Here is a 17113-nt window from a genome sequence, read left to right as displayed (position 1 = left end):
AATAGCCTGGGGCCATTGTCTTAGCTACCCCTCCCCTTGTCAGGAAAATTCTGACTTCTAGTATTTGCCCATTTGCCCCAGGTTTACTTGTATTATGAACTCTCTTGTAGAAAATGTGAAGGAATTTGCAAATGTGTTTTTATTTTTGCTTTTCAATGAAAGTTATTTGTGCTGTTGCTTCAAAGGGAAGGGTGTTGAGTTAGCCTAACCCTAAATGGATGAAAGAGGTGATTTACTGACTTGTGCAACTCAAAAAACCAAGATTTGCTGGCTTCAGGTATTGCTTGTTCAAAGCATCAAATTGTAGCACAAAGGTTTGACTTTTCTCTCTCTCTTTCTCTGGTCCACTTCTACTACGTTGGCTCCATCCTGATGTAGTCTGTCTCCTCGTAGTGACCACATGGTCTCCCACAGCCTCAGCTTCATGTCCTCTCAGGATTAAGTCCAGTCTCAAAGACCTGGCCTGACTCAGAAGTTCTAGTCAGCATTTCATCACATCTAATTGGACATGCTGGCACTGCCCAACCTATCACTTTCTTTTTTTTTTTTTTTTTTTTTTCGACAGGCAGAGTTAGACAGTGAGAGAGAGAGAGAGATAGAGAGAAAGGTCTTCCTTTTGCCATTGGTTCACCTCCCAAGTGGCTACTACGGCCAGTGCATTGCAGCCAGCGTGCTGTGCCAATCCGAAGCCAAGAGCCAGGTGCTTCTCCTGGTCTCCCATGGGGTGCAGGACCCAAGCACTTGGCCCATCCTCCACTGCACTCCCGGGCCACAGCAGAGAGCTGGACTGGAAGAGGAGCAACCGAAACAGAATCCGGTGCCCCGACCGGGACTAGAACCTGGGGTGCTGGCTCCGCAGGCGGAGGATTAGCCTAGTGAGCCGCGGCGCCGGCTCAACCTATCACTTTTGCCAGAGAAATAGGATGCCCCTGGAGTCGAGTGCAGAACTGCCCCCCTTGGAGGTGGGGATGGAGCTAGCCATCCTCTAGAATTACATGGGCTGCATGTGGGGGTCGCAAAGCAGGATGAGAAGCTGTTATCAGAAGTGGGGTGAATGGAGGACAGAGCTCCCCTTTATGTGAGAAATAAATGCCAAACCCTCCCCCATGGATACCTAAAGCCACATCTTCACTAAGTTCTCACCATGCCCCGTGGCCATGGCTTTTGCAGTCTGAGATGTGATGACAGAACTTAGCACCAGTTTCTTTTTCCTTCGTCACAGTTTCGTGGACAGAAGATCTGTGCTTACAGTAGATCATAGCAACCTTTTCCCTGATCAAGTCCATGTCTTGCACCTTTCCCTTTAAAGGAAGAACTTTCCGGCTTCTCCTGCACATCTGAAGTGCCCGCATCGCTAATCTTGAACTTTGGGGCCGTTATTAAGTAAAACACAGGTTACTTGACACAGCACTGTTTTTCCACGAAAGCTGATCTGATAACCAAGGCAGTTAGTAAGTGACTAATGGGAGGGTAGTGTGTACTGTGTGGATACACCAGACTAGGACATGATCGTCCCTGGCAAAACGAAGCAGGATGATGTAAGATTTCATCGTACTAATCAAAATGGCGTGAGATTTAAAATGTGCCAGTTATTTCTTCGGGGAGTTTTCCGTTTAATACTTTTGGACTCAACTGTTGACTGCAGGTAACTGAAACCACAGGTGGAACTGCCAGTTAGAGGGAGACTACTGGGCTTAAAAGCCGGCTTGCTGGCCGGCACCGCGGCTCACTAGGCTAATCCTCCACCTAGCGGCGCCGGCACACTGGGTTCTAGTCCCGGTTGGGGCGCCGGATTCTGTCCCGGTTGCCCCTCTTCCAGGCCAGCTCTCTGCTGTGGCCAGGGAGTGCAGTGGAGGATGGCCCAGGTGCTTGGGCCCTGCACCCCATGGGAGACCAGGAGAAGCACCTGGCTCCTGGCTCCTGCCATCGGATCAGCGCGGTGCGCCGGCCGCAGCGCGCCGGCTGCGGCAGCCATTGGAGGGTGAACCAACGGCAAAGGAAGACCTTTCTCTCTGTCTCTCTCACTGTCCACTCTGCCTGTCAAAAAAATAATTAAAAAAAAAAAAAAAAAAAGCTGGCTTGCTCCTCAGGGCCTGATCTTGCACTTTGCCTCCCACTGTTGACGTTCAGATCCATTAGTTCTTCCTTTTGCGGCCTTTCCAGTCCTTTGCAAAATCTTGAGCAACACCCCCAGCCTCTACTCACTTGATGCCAAATGCCAGCTCCCAGTTGTGACAGCCTGTCCTCTGGGAGCTGAAATGGTCCCCAGCCGAGATCCACCGTCTGCTGGGCACAAGTTGAGTGTGGCGAGCAGAGGGTTGTTGCCTCATCCCTCCCCAGAGAGAATGTGGAAGGGGAAGAAAGAGCAGTTTCTAGGGCTGATATTGACAGTTTTCTGTATCTGATCTGAAGCCTTCTCCCACCAGGCTGGGGAAGGTCTTCAGCACCCACGGGGCCCGGCCAAATGGAAGTAAAATAAAGTCTAATACAGTTACATGGTGACGTGTCCTGGGACCAGTAAGTTCTAGATTAGAATCCCAGTTTGCCATTCTTGGCCTATGACCTCTGGGCAAGTTACTGAACTTCTCAGAGCCTGGGTTTTCTGCCTTGGATGAAATAAAGACAAGAGTGAATTCAAGATTGAAAAAGTGGGTGACAACAATTTAGCAAAGGGTTAAACCTGAGATGATCGCTCAACAAATAGAACTTATAATTACCATGAACAGTACTTTCCTGTCTTCCAGGCCCCGAGCTGTACACTGCAGAATGTGCAGTGGTATTCTTGGCGTTAACACCCAGATGTCATCAGCACTCTCTAGATATTTCTAGACATGGTCAGTTCCCTGACGCAGGACGGGGATGGGGGCAAAATTATCCCCAGTTGAGAATTATTGATATAAACCCACTTGGGGGACTCTATGTGCATCTGGGCATAGTAATAATTCTCTCACTGTATTTTATTCCCAAAGGCTGGGAAATAAAAATAGGGGACATTTTTCAAGCTGTTTAGGAAAAAGTTGGAGGTACCAGGGCACGAGACAATGCCCAGATGACTGTAATTAACAACTGCGATTTCCTGACGCAAGCGGAGATGGAGCGAGCCTGGCCATCTCTTTGGCCTTTATCTCTCAGCCTAGAAATACTGCTGCAAGACTACAGATCACACTTGTTCTAGTTCCAGTTTCAATCTGGCCCAAGGGATCCATGCAGCACGTCCAGTTAGTTGCATAAAATGTGTCCTAATGTCTGGCTACCAGATGGAAAATCATTGCTCTAAAGCATGGCCTGCATGTTGTAATGAAAATGCTTGTTAGATTTAATGAAAAACATAGACCAGCCTATGAATAGTTTGGCCTTTCAGATAACCACGTGTGGCTGTGCAGAAATATGCCACAGATGACGATGTGAGTGTGTACAATGAGGATCTTTCTCTTTCTCCTGTTTGCCTAGCATTGAGATTCCAGGGGATCGGTGGGAATGCTAAATCAAATTTAGTCTTGTAAACTTGGCTTCCAGAATTCTCCATTCAGACCAAGGAGAACATTTTGGTTAAGAGCATAAAATTTGGAGTCCGGCAAACCTACTCTGGCTCCTCACTAGCTGTATATGCCTGGCACTTAGTTGGTGCTCAATAAATATTGGCTGACTGTTGATACTGCTCAGCCACAGCAATGACAGTGAACACCGCTCAGGCCATTCACCTATAAAATAAAGATAGTAATGATGGCAGTGTTCACACCTTGGGCAGGAATTTGATCATCGATGTACAACATTTAGCACATAAGAAACACTCCGGAAGTGAGAGCTGTTACATGTGCAAAGGGACAGGAGTGAAAGCCATCTCGTTCATTCTTCATTCATTAATTCAACTTACTTTTATTTAGGGCCTGCTTTGTGCCTTGTGCTAGTAGCCAATAATTCAACAACTGAAAAAAAAAAAAAAAAAAAGCCCCGGATGAGCAATGGCATGCTGTTTGTAAGTTAGCAAAACTGTAGATGTTGAACGTGCAGAAAGAAAACTCTTTTGGTCCCATTTGAATCCAACATGTGGCAAATTGTCACACAACTTCTCCAATTATTTTACCTCCTCAAAAATTAGGTAGAAATTCAGGGGGGAGCTCCCTCCCAAGTTCCTGCCACGTCTTCACAGCATTCAGTGATTTTTTTTTTTTAATTTTCACAAAGAAGTGAGGTTTCCAGGCAAGGCACTGACAAGTACGTCCCACGGAATTTATTACAGGCTTATTCCTGACCTATCTCAAGAGCCCCTTGATTTATTTAGTTTATCCTATAGCAGAAGAACCTGTGTTAGATGTACCAGGAATGCAGCTCTGAGGCCAGAGTTGTGGTTTCCTGTGTCCTTGGATGGTTACAATTCTCTCTTCACATATTTTCTTACGGTTACGTCTTAGCATGATTTAATTGCCAGTGAGTCTCTGCCGATGTGCTTGGACCACCTCCAGTGCTATCTCGTGGTCCTGCAAGTTAGTCTGATCTTGGGGGTTAGCGGATGAAAGCCCCTTCCCAGCCCGGGCTGAGAGGTGGAAAGGTCCCTGCTGACTGAGCTGCAGCGAGGAGGAAGCGAGTGAGAGGGAAGTGTGAATGAGGTAGCTGCTTTCCCCCAAGGCAAGCTATTCGGAGACGCTTGAGTGCCCCAACTCCCAGTTTAATAATAAAAGTGATCCTCCTCGTGGTTGTCATCATCCAAGGCCTGTGGAGAGCCTTCAACTTTGCATTGCTCGCATCTCAGAACAGTCTTCCCCTGCCTTCTCTGGTAAGATAGCTGTCTACTCTCCAAGTTCCAACTTGAACTTGGCCACCTGAGGGAAGCCCCTATGGTCTCTCATATCTGAAATGAATGTGGTCTCTTCTGGTGACGTGCTATCAGAACCTCAAATTGTATCCTATTTTCTTCATAGTACTATTACTACCTGAAAGAACATTCATGTTTTTGTTTGCCCTGTGTTTGCTCTACCCAATCAGCCTATAAATATCATGGCAGCAAGGATCTGTCTTCAAGAACAATGGCCGAGATACAGAAGGAACCCACTGTTTTCTCAGTAAAGGAGCATGTACTTAGTGCCAGGTGCTAGGCTAAGGTCATTGCTAAGTGCTACCTCTTAATAATCCAGTGACTAAGAACTGACCCACAACCACCATTAGAATTAACCCTAGAGACTCTCTAAGATTTGGTTAACCCAAAGATAGAGCCACAGTTTACACTGAGTCTAACCCCTGTGCCTGTTCTCTTGAACTGTTTGCGAATGGCCTCCCCCTTTCTGTAGAAGGAGTCTATTTGCATTCCTGTTTTCCAAGTCCTTGCCGGGGTCATGTCCCACCCATCTGGTTTTACAAAGTCTAAATCCCCTGTCTTTGTGGTTCTCTGCCCCCATGACCATAGGAGGCTCATGTTGCCTTAAATGGTTAAAAAAAAAAAAGTCCACGTCATTAACCTCTCTTATAAAGGAGTCACTTTAATATTGGGAAATTCTACCAGAGGATAGTGGTTTTTGGCAGGATCCTGTGTTAGCAGGAAGCCTGCAGTGGAGAAGGTATGCAGAGACAGTGAAGAGCCATCTGTTTGCCTTCAGTCTCTGTGACAGCCGGGTGGTTTGTTTGTGTCAAGGTTCCCAAGGATGGTAACTATGATTTCACAGAAGGGTCAAAGCCCATCAACCCATTTTGGCTGGCTCCAGGCCCCACCCCCACACCTTCTCTTCTGCCTTCTTGTTCCTTCTAAATTAAATCACATTCCACTGCCTTTTATTGTATAATGGTGGGGCCAAATACTCTTCCACACACTCCTTGCTTAAGGCAAAGTAATTGGAACAGATAGTGCTGCTGGCCAAGTGCCACTGACTAATTGCATTATGCCCAACTCCCCTCGCCAGAGGCACACCCAGCATTGACAAATCCGTGGCTGTTTCCCAACTTTTTGAGGTTTCCTAAACAATTGGCGCAATATTAATTGATGGGGGAGAATAAGGGGCGGGGTGGGGGAAAATGAACTCTTTACAGTCATTGGCACCTTTTACTTAATCTGTTCAATCTCTGCTTATTTTGACCATGGATACCTGGTTTTTTAATTTCCTGTAATCCAACAAGGAATGTTGTTCTCTTCCTTAAGGACATCTGTGGTCTTTGCTTTTTCACGTTCCAAAAATCCTAACAGAGATGTTTTGTCAATGACTGGATATTTCATTAGAGATCCAAAGATTCCCATTAACTTGAATTATTTTCATAGCTCCGATCAACTTTTAGGTTAATAATTCATGATATTTAATAACCTGTTCAAGATCATCACCAAAATTATTGATTTAATAATATTTGGTCATTAATAATGAAAAAGGAGGGGGAAATGATTTTTCTTATCACTTGCATCAATTTATTTCTTACTGCCTTGCAAACCTCAGGAAGAGCCAATGATTGTAAGGACTTTTAATACCCCATCATTCTTCCTGGTAGAAGGGAGAAAAATGTTCTGCATTTTAAAATATCTGTGTTCTTCAGGCTCAGAGGCTATGACTGAAGCAGCTGTTCAAGCCTACCACCTTGAGTTAAAAACTCTCTGAGAGTTTGTAGAAACTGTAGTCTGCTGCCCAGGGTTCTCTAGGGCCTTCCAGTTGGCTTTCTTCCTCTCTTTTTATTGTCTTCTGTTGAACCATATTGTAATCACTCTTTTGTTTCTCTTGCTAATATACTTTGTAATTTGAAACAAGAATTAAAATGCGAAACTCATCATCAATTTGTTTTGGCAACGTGGCGTTTCAAATGGTTTTCCTATTGAATTTCCTGTAGAGGTCATGTCCATGATGGAATTGAAAGTAAGCATTTAATTCATATGGAAAAAGAAATAAGAATCAAATGTACAAACCAGATATGTGAATATTAATTACTATTTTGAAATTACTACATTTTATTTTCTGCTTTAAACTAACTCCTTTTGTAACCTCATTTGATACTTGCCCTCATTGTTGAAAGAACTCTCTGAGGGTTTCTTCTTGCATTAGGAAAGAACTAAATCTTTTGGCTTGTAGCCAACAAGAACTGACTTTTTCCCAAATTCTATTCAATACCTAATGGTGTTATGGCGAGTTTCCAGAACCTAACCTTCTAGGCAATGAGAGATTTCCCTCTGGTATTGCATTTTGATGGGAACTGTTTTCCTATATTAGGTAAATAATGGACAATATCTCTGTAGCTTTAGTTCGAGGAACTCATCAGAATCCCGTACCTGAGGTTGTCTTTGCACCACACCAAAACACCTGCAGGAAAAGAGCCTGGGAAGGGAGCGGCTCCCCGTGTGTGTGCTGCTGAAGCACCCATGTCTTTGGAGTCATTTAGGCAATTCTCGTTTTCACTTCTTGTCACCTATACCCAGCTCCGAAAAGGGAAGGAGGGTTGGGACAGAAAACAGAGAAATCCCTGCAAGGAACCATACAGGGCAAAGCGTGCACATTATGGAGAGCAGAACAACCTGCAGGAAACTCAAGGGTGTCCGTGACTTCTCAGCTGAAAATATGTTTTTGCTCTACACTAGTGATTCTAAATCCTGGAACCATCTGATACTGCTTAGTTCCCCCCCACACACACATGCACACGCACACGCACACACACGCACACCCTGTGCCATGTGACTCGATATGTAAGAAAGCTCACTGTGCTAGAACAAAAGAACACATCTTAGGTTTTGAGTTGAGTAGTGGCCTATGTGTTTCAGGATAAAGCACTGTTCTTCAAGTTGTGGCTCAATTCGCGATAGAGTGACCATTCTGGTGGGTAATGAGCAGCACTTAAAAAAAAAAAAAAAAACAGTAGATTAGAATATATCTGAGTTGTGTAGCAAGGGGAGTCGTGATTTTTAAGCAGTCGTTTCTGCATATATACACTTGATATACACATGTATTGAGTTATGATATCAACATTTGTCTTACTGTGGGCCAAATACAAACACATTCAGAAGCCCTGGTATAGAAGGTGCGACTTCCCATATGAGAGACAAAGAAGAAGTAACCCAGCTACAGGCTCTTAGGCAAGATTTATATCTCGTCTCCTGAGTATATTGAAACCATTCTTTCACTGGTTTGCTTTGCCTGTATCTTAGTAAAACCTGCTATCTTTTGGTCCAGCCTCTCTCTCTTTAATTCTCAAATGCTTAACAGACAGAAAAGTCCCCAGAAGTTTCTCGGAAAAAAATAAAACTTATGATGGTGTGTGTCAGGGAGAGGTCATGAAGGGCCCTTTCACAAAATCATGCCAAGTGACTAATGCATATTCACGAATTGATTAATTTTCTTTAAGGAGAGACTTAAATGTCTTACAGAAGCCAAAAAGAAATTGCTTGGAGGAAACATTTGTCTAATCTCTAGGGAAAGTCCAGGGCTTCAGACCGGTTTTGAAATCAGGATGAAGTGTAGAACGTTAGCAGCACACCTAATAACTTAGTTAAAAGTCATCTCACTTCTTCCTTCTGCCACCAGTAATTTCGGATTCACAAGTAGATGACCTGACCTCCAGGAAGTATATGATGAAGAATTTCCCCTTCTTGTCCCCACAGTCACAGTGCATATTTGCTGTTTATCCTGGGCTATCAGCTCTCGGCAGTGTGGCCTCTTGGGTTCAGATTTTGATGTTCCATGATGAATCCTACTCTTGCCACTTGGATTTTAATATTCATTGTTAACTTGAGGAGCTGACACGGATGGGACAAGATTTCATTATGAGCCTCTTTGAACTTACACCAGTTATAGGAGTGGAGAAATAGATTTTACCCAAGAACGTTTTTAATGTTATGTCAGAGCCCAATTGATCTGATGGACTTTTAATGACTTCACTGATAAAAAGAGAGAGCATGACTTAGACCTGCTTCGGCCAGTGTGGAAAGGTTGATGGCAATTTGCATGGTCTGATGAGATCTGAAGTGGAAGGAAATGGACTCCCGAGTTCAAAGAGATCGCACACTACAGAGGTGCCGTGATCCGCGGACTGTTGGGTATGTTGACCACTGGGCCTGTGTACTGTTAATCCTGCCTGTGTCAGGTCCTCTGAACACCTCAGCAAAAGTTACAGCCCACTGAGGAAGCAGTCAGGCTGGGGCAGGGCTGGGCTCCTACTCAGATGCCAAGACCTGGAAGAACAGAAATAGAGGCGGGTGGAGGAAGGGAGAGGAAGGGTATCCCTGCTGTTAAAGACCACTTAGGCTGCTAAGAGCACTACAAGCCATCCACAGAAAGTACTTTCCCCTCGCATTTTAAGCAAATAGGAGGTTTAGCAGGACATTATCACCAGGAGAGCCCAGTAATGGGTAATTGAGTAGGGATAGGGGCTGTGCATTTCTGATTAATATTTACCGAAGTCTTTGTGTGTTTTTTCTCGAACATTAATGAGGCGACAGATCGAGTTGAACAAAAGGGACACTGTGAATTGAAATACAGTCTTGTGCCCATCAAATCCCGCCTCCTCTCTGCTTGGCTTATGATGAATACCACTCTGTACTAGCAAACTGGTGTTCCTGAAGGCAAAGAGGAAGCCGAGAAGGAAGGAATGCCCGACTGGCAGCGATCACTCATCCCTTTTGAGTGATGAACTGGTCTTTTTTTACAGAAGCAGTGGTCCCTAGGAAGGGCTCAGACATGAATATGCAAAGCGTCGGCGCCATTCCGTGCGTCCCGTGCGTTCCGTGTGTGTCTGGGGAGAAGATGACCCCACTGTTTCCGGTGGAGTTTTTTTCCGGGACATTGAGGGCCAGGCTCTTCTGCAGAGTAGGGTTCCTACGAACCAGTCGTTAAATATCAGCACCAGCGGACTAATAGTGTCCTAACACCAAAGACCGAAGTCACATTTGGTTAAGATTTCTACCTTCTGAGGTGCAACATTCAAAGGAGAGTTGCTCTGGGAAGAGCTAGCTGACGAGGCGGTGCCTGAGAGCTAAGCCACACCATGAGGTCCCTTCCTCAGAGCCATGGCTTGCACGCAAGCCCAGAGGCCGTTTTATAGCCACACAGGACTTAGAATCCCATCTCTCGGTTTACCTTGGACCTGATTATTCCGTGCTTGAAACCTTTGAAAACAGGGTTTCTCTACCTCCTCACCTCTATGCGCGTGTGGGGCTGTATCACTCTTGGTTGTGAGGGGCCAGTCTGAGCGTTGCAGGGTGTTTAGCAGCACCCTTGGGCTCTTCCCACTTGATGCCAGTAGCAACAACCAAAACATCTCCAGTTACGGCCACGTGCTCCCCATGGAGCAAATCACCCTCTGATGAGAACAATGACCTCAGTGATAACTTGGTGTCTTCAGCAAAGTTCAACCGTGCCCCCATGCCCAAAGACCTTGAACTAAGCTCTGCCCATCCATCGACACTAGCCCCACAGTGCTAGTCTCAGACTTTCTAATGTGCCCTGGAGAAGTTCTCCCCTTGTGTCTTTGCTATTGCAGTCCCCCCCGAGGTCCAGTTCACCGCAGTGTCCTTGGGACCTAGAACAAGGCCAAAGCATTGACACTCAAGTGCCTGACCCTTCTCACGTGCACGTCCCTCTGCGCCAGTCCACTCTCTTCACGACCTAGTGTGTTCTTCCCAAAGGCTCCAAGTCTGTCGGTGGTTGAGACCGTGGACCCTGGAGCTGTGTGGACTCAATTCCCTCTGTTCCACATGCTAGCCGTCTAACCAGACAAGTCGCTTCAACTTCCGTGTGTCTCAGTTCCTTCGTTTATGAAATGGACATCACAGTGGAACCTGCCTTGTTGGGTTGTGAGACTTAATGAGAAAAGAGCCTACGACAAGGCAAGTGCAGCCTCACGTGTGCGAGCTATTGGCGTAAAGGTCTCCACTTTGTCTGCAGGCTTGGTTTGCACCTTCGTCTTCCCCCTGTACCTTCCTTGACTCCATTTTCTGAACCCAAACCAGGATGTGTGTTGTGATAGTCGCTGGGACAATGGGCCGGATTCTGAACTATGAGCAGCCTGAAAACCTTGGGTAGTAGTTGCAGTTACAGTTCAGGCCCCTGTATGTGCACGTGTGCTGCTCATGTCTTCCCAAGGGAGCCCGGATCGGGAGTCATGTCCACTTTTGTCTTGTTCCCAGTATGGAAGTGGAAAAAAGAGTGTGTAAGGACCGCGCATGGAATAGCTGTTATTTCAGCTCTTCTAATGCAGGAAGAGGAGAGTCTTTGAGAAACTCCTGTTTCTTTCCAAACTCCCCAAGTCCTGTAGTTAAGGGAGGTGTGGAGTTTGCAAACGCTAATTTCCCAAACCTATGCCTTTCACCTCCTACCAGAACATTTCAGGATAAGATGTCTTATTCTTCAGAATTTGTAGAACAGCATTCTTTAGCAATATAACCTGAGGGGCCAGCATTGTGGCGTAGTGGGTAAAGCCACCACCTGCAGTGCCAGCATCCTATATGGGCTCCAGCTCCCTGCTAATGGCCTAGGAAAAGCAGCAGAGGGTGGTTCAAGTGTTTGAGTCCCTGCCACCTATAAGGGAGACCCGGATAAAGCTCATGGCTTCAGCCTGGCCCAGCCCTGGCCTTCGCAGCCAGTGGATGGAAGATCTCTTTCTGCTTCTCTCTCTTTCTGTAACTCTGACCTTCAAATAAATAAGTAAATCAAGAAAGAGAGAGAGAGAGAGAGAGAGAGAGAGAGAAAGGAAGAAAAGGAAGAAAGGAAGGGAGGGAGGGAGGGAGGGAAAAGAAATCTCAGAGTGCAGGCATTTAGACATAGTGGTAAAGATGCCACTTGGCGTACCCACTCCTGATCCCACTGGCTCCACCCCTTACCCCAGCGTCCTACTAATGCACACCCTGGGAGGCAGCAGGGGAGGGCTCAAGTGGTTGAGGCCCTGCCACACACATGAGACCAAGACTGAGTTCCTGGCTCCTGGTTTCAGTCTCCCTCAGCCCCAGGCCATTGTAGGCATCTGGGAACTGAACCAATAGGTGAGAACTAACCCACACTCGCCTAGCTTGCTCACTTGCTCTCTCTGCCTCTCAAAATCAATTAATAAAATTGTTTATTAAATAAAAAGAAAGATAACGTTAGGTCCACCTGGGCAGCTTGAGTACCATGTACAGTTGTTTCCAGGCTCCAGTTTAGATCCATTGTGTTAGAAAGCTGTTGGCAGGGCCTGGGACTATGAATTCTCAGCAGCTCTCAGCTCTTGCTTACGTGTAGTCACCGTGAGAACCCCGACTTTAGAATAAACCAGCAAGAAGTGCAGAGCCTCCTCGGGGCCGCACAGCCTGGGCTTGAACCTGCTGCCACTTTTATGAGGGGAGGAAAACAGAGTTATTTTCCTCCGTGCACTCTGCCATGTTCTGGATCATGTAAATCGTGCCCGTGGTGGGGCTTTCTTCTTCAATGAAAGGGCTGTATTCCTATTGCACATCCCACAGCTCTTAAAAACAAGCCGCCCGAGGGGAGGACCAGGTTTTCACAGTCCCAGCTGGGGAAGGGCAGTGTTCTGCTGGAAACACAGGGCAGCCCGGAGACAGTGCAGTTCTGGGAGCCGGCTCGGGGTCTGCAGAGTGAAGCGGCTGACGTCGCAGCCTCCCTTCGGGGACGTCTCCGTTACCAGGTGCAGCTCGGAGGAGTCCATGTGGCTCCAGTATTCCAGGGCTTGGATGCATATTTGAGCGTAACCCAAAGATAGGAAATAATCCATCCTTGGTTTATTTCTGGGTGATTAATCTCTCCCCAATATCAGCCCCGTTTTGTGATTAATTTGGGTTTTCCCACAAGCAAGCATCAGAATTATATCCTCTGGAGTAATACCGCACCACGTCCAATGATTTATTTCAGAAGCAAAAACTAAGGGGTTGCTGAGTCTCTTCCTTCAACTCCCCTGTTTGCCAACAACTGAGGACCGTTAATTTCTCCCTCTTCCTTCCTTGCAGTCTCTGAAGAAGACATAGTTCTGCCTCCTGCTACTCTGGCCCATGACATTCGCCAAGAGTTTCCATTGTCTCTTTCCAGCTAGAGGTGCTCCCGGTGGACCCTTTGAATTCTCACCCTCTCTTTTCCCAGCATCTCCCCTTGCCATTCAAAGTCTCAAATGCCTCCCCTCCTTTTTAAAGATTTATTTGTTTGAGAGGCAGAGTTACAAACAGACAGAGAGGTCTTCCACCTGCTGATTTACTCCCCAGATGGTCTCAACGGCCAGGGCTGGGCCAGGCCAAAGCCAGGAGCCAGGCGCTTTCTCAGGGTCTCCCACGTGGGTGCGAGAGCCCAAGCACTTGGGCCATCTTCCACTGCTTTCCCAGGCCATAAGTAGAGAGCTGGATCAGAGGAGGAGCAGCCAGGACACGAACCAGTGCCCCTTTGGGATGCCAGCACAGCAGGTGATGGCTTAATCTAATATGCCATGGCGCCCGCCCCTCTAATCTCCCCTTTTAATAAGTATGTAGATTAAAAAATCAAAATAAGGAAGAACCTTTCGGTGCCTCAGTCTCTTCATTGGAGAATGAACTTCGCAATAGTACTGAGCTGACTGAATGTGTGGAGCTGAAATGAGTCAGAGCGGCAATTCTCACAGAGCCTTAGCCTGTGGGAGGTGCCCCCAGCAGTTACCTAAGAATCTTCAGGGCAGGGGGTTGTCCGACTCAACCACGCATCGTCTGTCTGTCTGTCTGTCACTCCATTTGCCCCACGCCCATGCTTCTTCCCCAAGCTGCCCTCTGCTCTCCACTGTCCTTCACTGCCGACCTCGTGGGAAGTCCCTTTCTCATTTTCTCCCTGCAACACCGCACCTCGTCCTCACTCCCCTCTCCTCCGGTTTGCCCGCAGCCAACCCTTGCTGGTCCCTGGTGGGGTAGTTTCCCCGTCCATCCAATGGGACCTCCTCCCTCTGAGCTCATTCTCTTTTAGGTATGGTGATACTGTACGTCACTGTTGGAGTCTCCCTTTTCTTTTCTTTTCAACCTTGTAATAGAGTTTTATTCACATTTCCCCCTTTAGTGAAGTGTTCTTTGGTTTCTATTATTTTCCTTATGAGGCACAAACACAGGCTCCTGCAGGCTTGGGGTGACGCTCAACCTTTTCCCTGTGACGATGCCGCTCTTGTGGTCTTCTTCAATTAACCCCCTAAATGCCACAGCCCCCTAGCACTCTCTTTCCTGGCTTTTTGTCTCATCACAGATCCAGAGGTCTCAAGATAGCAACCTGCAAGCAGAACGTGACCCATAGGAATAACCTAATAGAGCTGTACTTTTTTAAAAAATTTATTTCCTCTTTTTCCACCTAAAATTCCCTAATTCTGGCTTGAAAAATCAGAGCATCTCACTATGACAGACCTGTGTATCAAGGCGACCATGGTCACTTACAGCATGGGATAGTGTTCCCTGCGTGTTCTTGTAAGCATCTTGGTTCTGCTAGCCGCTCAGGCCCTCGGGGCACCTGAGATTACCACCTGTGCTGTCCCTGGATAAGTCATGATTCTACAAAACAAGACGAGGCCGGCCGAATTTACACTTGCTGTCCTTCCTCCCCGTGGCCAGCATGGCACCCGTGTTCCAGTAAGTCCCTGCCTTGCTCTGGGCCTAGCCTGCTCTTCTCACTCCCCTGTAGTGTGACCCTCAGAACTCAGTGTTCCATCTGAGAACATGTTTGGATCTGGGATTCTAAAAGAAGAAAAATAAACATGTTATGCATAAATACTTCATGGCAGGCTGGTTGAGAATCACTGTTCTAAAAGGAGGATCTAGTTACATAATAACAGTTTTAAAAAGGGACGCTATAAGCAAGGCAAGGCAGGTCAGCATCTGTTAGCACAGTTGGGACCTTCGATGAAGAAGTCCTGGAAACATGGCGCTAAGGTGTGGAGATGGAGACCTCAGTGAATCCAACAGCCAATGAAGAGGAAAGACTAGAGACAGATAACACTGAAATAACATAAACTAAAACAGATGCAAAAGCTAAAATTAAGACCACAGAAAGAGCTTTGCGTGGTGGTGCCACTGATGCGTAGATGGAGGCAGAGACGTGGGGAAATGCCAATGGTTCCAGAAGAGGAGGCTCAGCCCCATTTTTGGCGCATTGAGTCAGATGCCAGCAGACGTCTAAATAGAAATGTTCTGTGCGGCTGAAGGCAAGAGATGGCATGGAGAATAGCAGCGGGGAGCTGAGAGCAGTTTCCAAAGCCACCCGCCTACATGTGGATTTCCAAAAACTCTCTGAAAAGGAGAATGTGGAGAGAAGTAGGAATAAAGCAAAGAGCCAGAGAATAGAGGGACCTAAGCAGGAGGTGAAGCAAGCCAAGAGAAAAATATGAGGTCAGTCGGAGAAGCTGCAGAATCAGATGATCCTCTGGTATCAAAAGGAACTCCCACGGGGTCAGCCGAGGAAGGAGGACCGTCTACGGAAGGTAGGCAGCTTTGCCCAGGAGAGGTCGTTCGTTCGGTCAACGACTGTGTACTCAGCAACTGCTATTTGCCAAAAAGTCCACCAGGAAGAATGACTCAACATGGAGGTTACACCCATGGCGATAGGCTAGATTTTTGTAAGACAACAGAAACCTCCCAAATTGCTATGGCTTAAAATAACAAAAGTTTCTTCTGACCCTTGTCATTCTCATTCTGGGCCCAAAGCAGTTCCCCCTTGGAAACACGGCGATTGCATGTCAGAGAAAAAGAAAATGCATACCAGCTCTCAAGTCTCCTTCCAGATGTGAAAGACGAGTTGGATGGCCACATCGCACTTCAAGGGCACAGCAAAATGCAGTTCTAGCACGTGGATGCGGGAAAGAGAATGGGAACATTTGTGCAAGACTGGGTGATGACTCTAGATTATAAAGGAAAAAAATCTACAGCCCAAATGCATACAGTTTATTTCCCCAAATCAAGGCCAACCATATGACTTGAGGCTCTCCATATGAAATGAAAATGCACAGCTAGGCTAGGAGAGGGAGGTCAGTCTCTTGTCCCAGATCCACCACACTAGCCAGTGACCCCCAGAATTGCAACCTCTGCACCTAGCTGGACTGGTTGCCTGGATTAGGGATGGACAAATTGTTCCCCCAACCACGCCTCAGTGCTGCCACTGCCTTGTCCCATCCCCAGACTGTGGGGCATGACCCTGAGCCTCTCGCCTCCCAGGTCCAGGACCCCCTTGGTAGCAGAGGACAATGTAGAAGATGGGCCTTCTGCCCCCTGTATACTCCATTGTCACCCCAGGTAGAGGTAGCAAGAGCAGGGCAGGGCAGGGCAGGAAGAAGGAAGCCAGAGAGGACCGGGTCCCCAGAGGACAAGGAGTGAGCCTCTGAGAGCCCTGCCTGGGGAGTTGTCAGGTGGCAGACAAGGCTCCAGGGTCCCAGCTCAAGCCCTGCATCTCACTGGGCCGCAGATTCGTGGCTAAAATTGAGCATTTCTTCAAGGCTGACCACAGACGTGGCTCTGAGGACCCTGGGTGACGGTGAGGCCTGACAGTGGTTTAGACTGGAAGAGCCTCCTTCCCGTCCACCTCCTCCGTTGTCTCTGCTTCTTTCCCTGTCCTTCATTCCGATTACTCTCAAAATCCGATTCAGATCAGGGAGCGTTCTCATGAGAAACTCAATTCTGAAGTTCCATAAACCGCCACCTACTGAGGTGAAGTGAAAATCACCTAGTGTCCTAAAATACTCTTTTCCAAGGTTTTAGACACTTTGCAGTGAGCCTGGGAAGGGACAGGACAAGGGTGAAAGAGTCAAGTACACTTCGCCAGTCCCATCGCCGGCGAGTTCCAGTTGCAGGCAAAGCTCGGGGGCACCGGGCCTGCTCACAGTGGGGCTGCATGGCTGAGAAGGCCGCCGATGCTCTTCCCAGTGCAGCCTGCGGAAGGCAGGTGCCGGGGGCAGAAGGAGGTGGTCTTAGTGTGCTCTGCAGTGTGCTGTCTGCCGGCGGAGGATACAGCTTACAACAGATGAGCAGCCTTGACATACCCTGAGTGCCAGAAGAATGATGTTTGTTGACGTTATCAGCAATTCCTGGAGGAGAATTTTCTTACTTTTTTTTCCTTTTCTTTCTTCCCAGAATTTGTTTATTTGTTCCTCTATATACTTGGCTATCTTTTATCCCATTGCTGTTTATCTCCCTGAAATAGTTTTGCGTATCAAACCATATTAAATCCACTTATTTATTGTTCATTTA

At 47.1% G+C, this 17113-nt stretch overlaps 1 protein-coding gene and 1 long non-coding RNA gene across 9 annotated transcripts in view; both read left to right on the top strand.

Moving 5' to 3' along the window:
- The window catches only part of TSHZ2 (teashirt zinc finger homeobox 2), a 478036-nt gene that overhangs the window by 126965 nt on the left and 333958 nt on the right, over positions 1 to 17113 (top strand). The gene's annotated exons all lie outside the window — the stretch shown is intronic.
- LOC138844271 (uncharacterized) overlaps positions 1 to 17113 on the top strand; it is a 45444-nt gene extending 28331 nt beyond the window's left edge. The window contains exon 2 of the long non-coding RNA XR_011379826.1: positions 1 to 17113. This exon is cut by the window's left edge and continues 17281 nt beyond it. This is a non-coding gene — a long non-coding RNA (uncharacterized lncRNA).

This window comes from Oryctolagus cuniculus, chromosome 11 (assembly GCF_964237555.1).
Source record: "Oryctolagus cuniculus chromosome 11, mOryCun1.1, whole genome shotgun sequence".
Lineage (NCBI taxonomy): Eukaryota > Metazoa > Chordata > Mammalia > Lagomorpha > Leporidae > Oryctolagus > Oryctolagus cuniculus.
The sequence above is the reverse complement of the archived record's forward strand: the minus strand, read 5'-3'. Positions and strand labels throughout refer to the sequence as shown.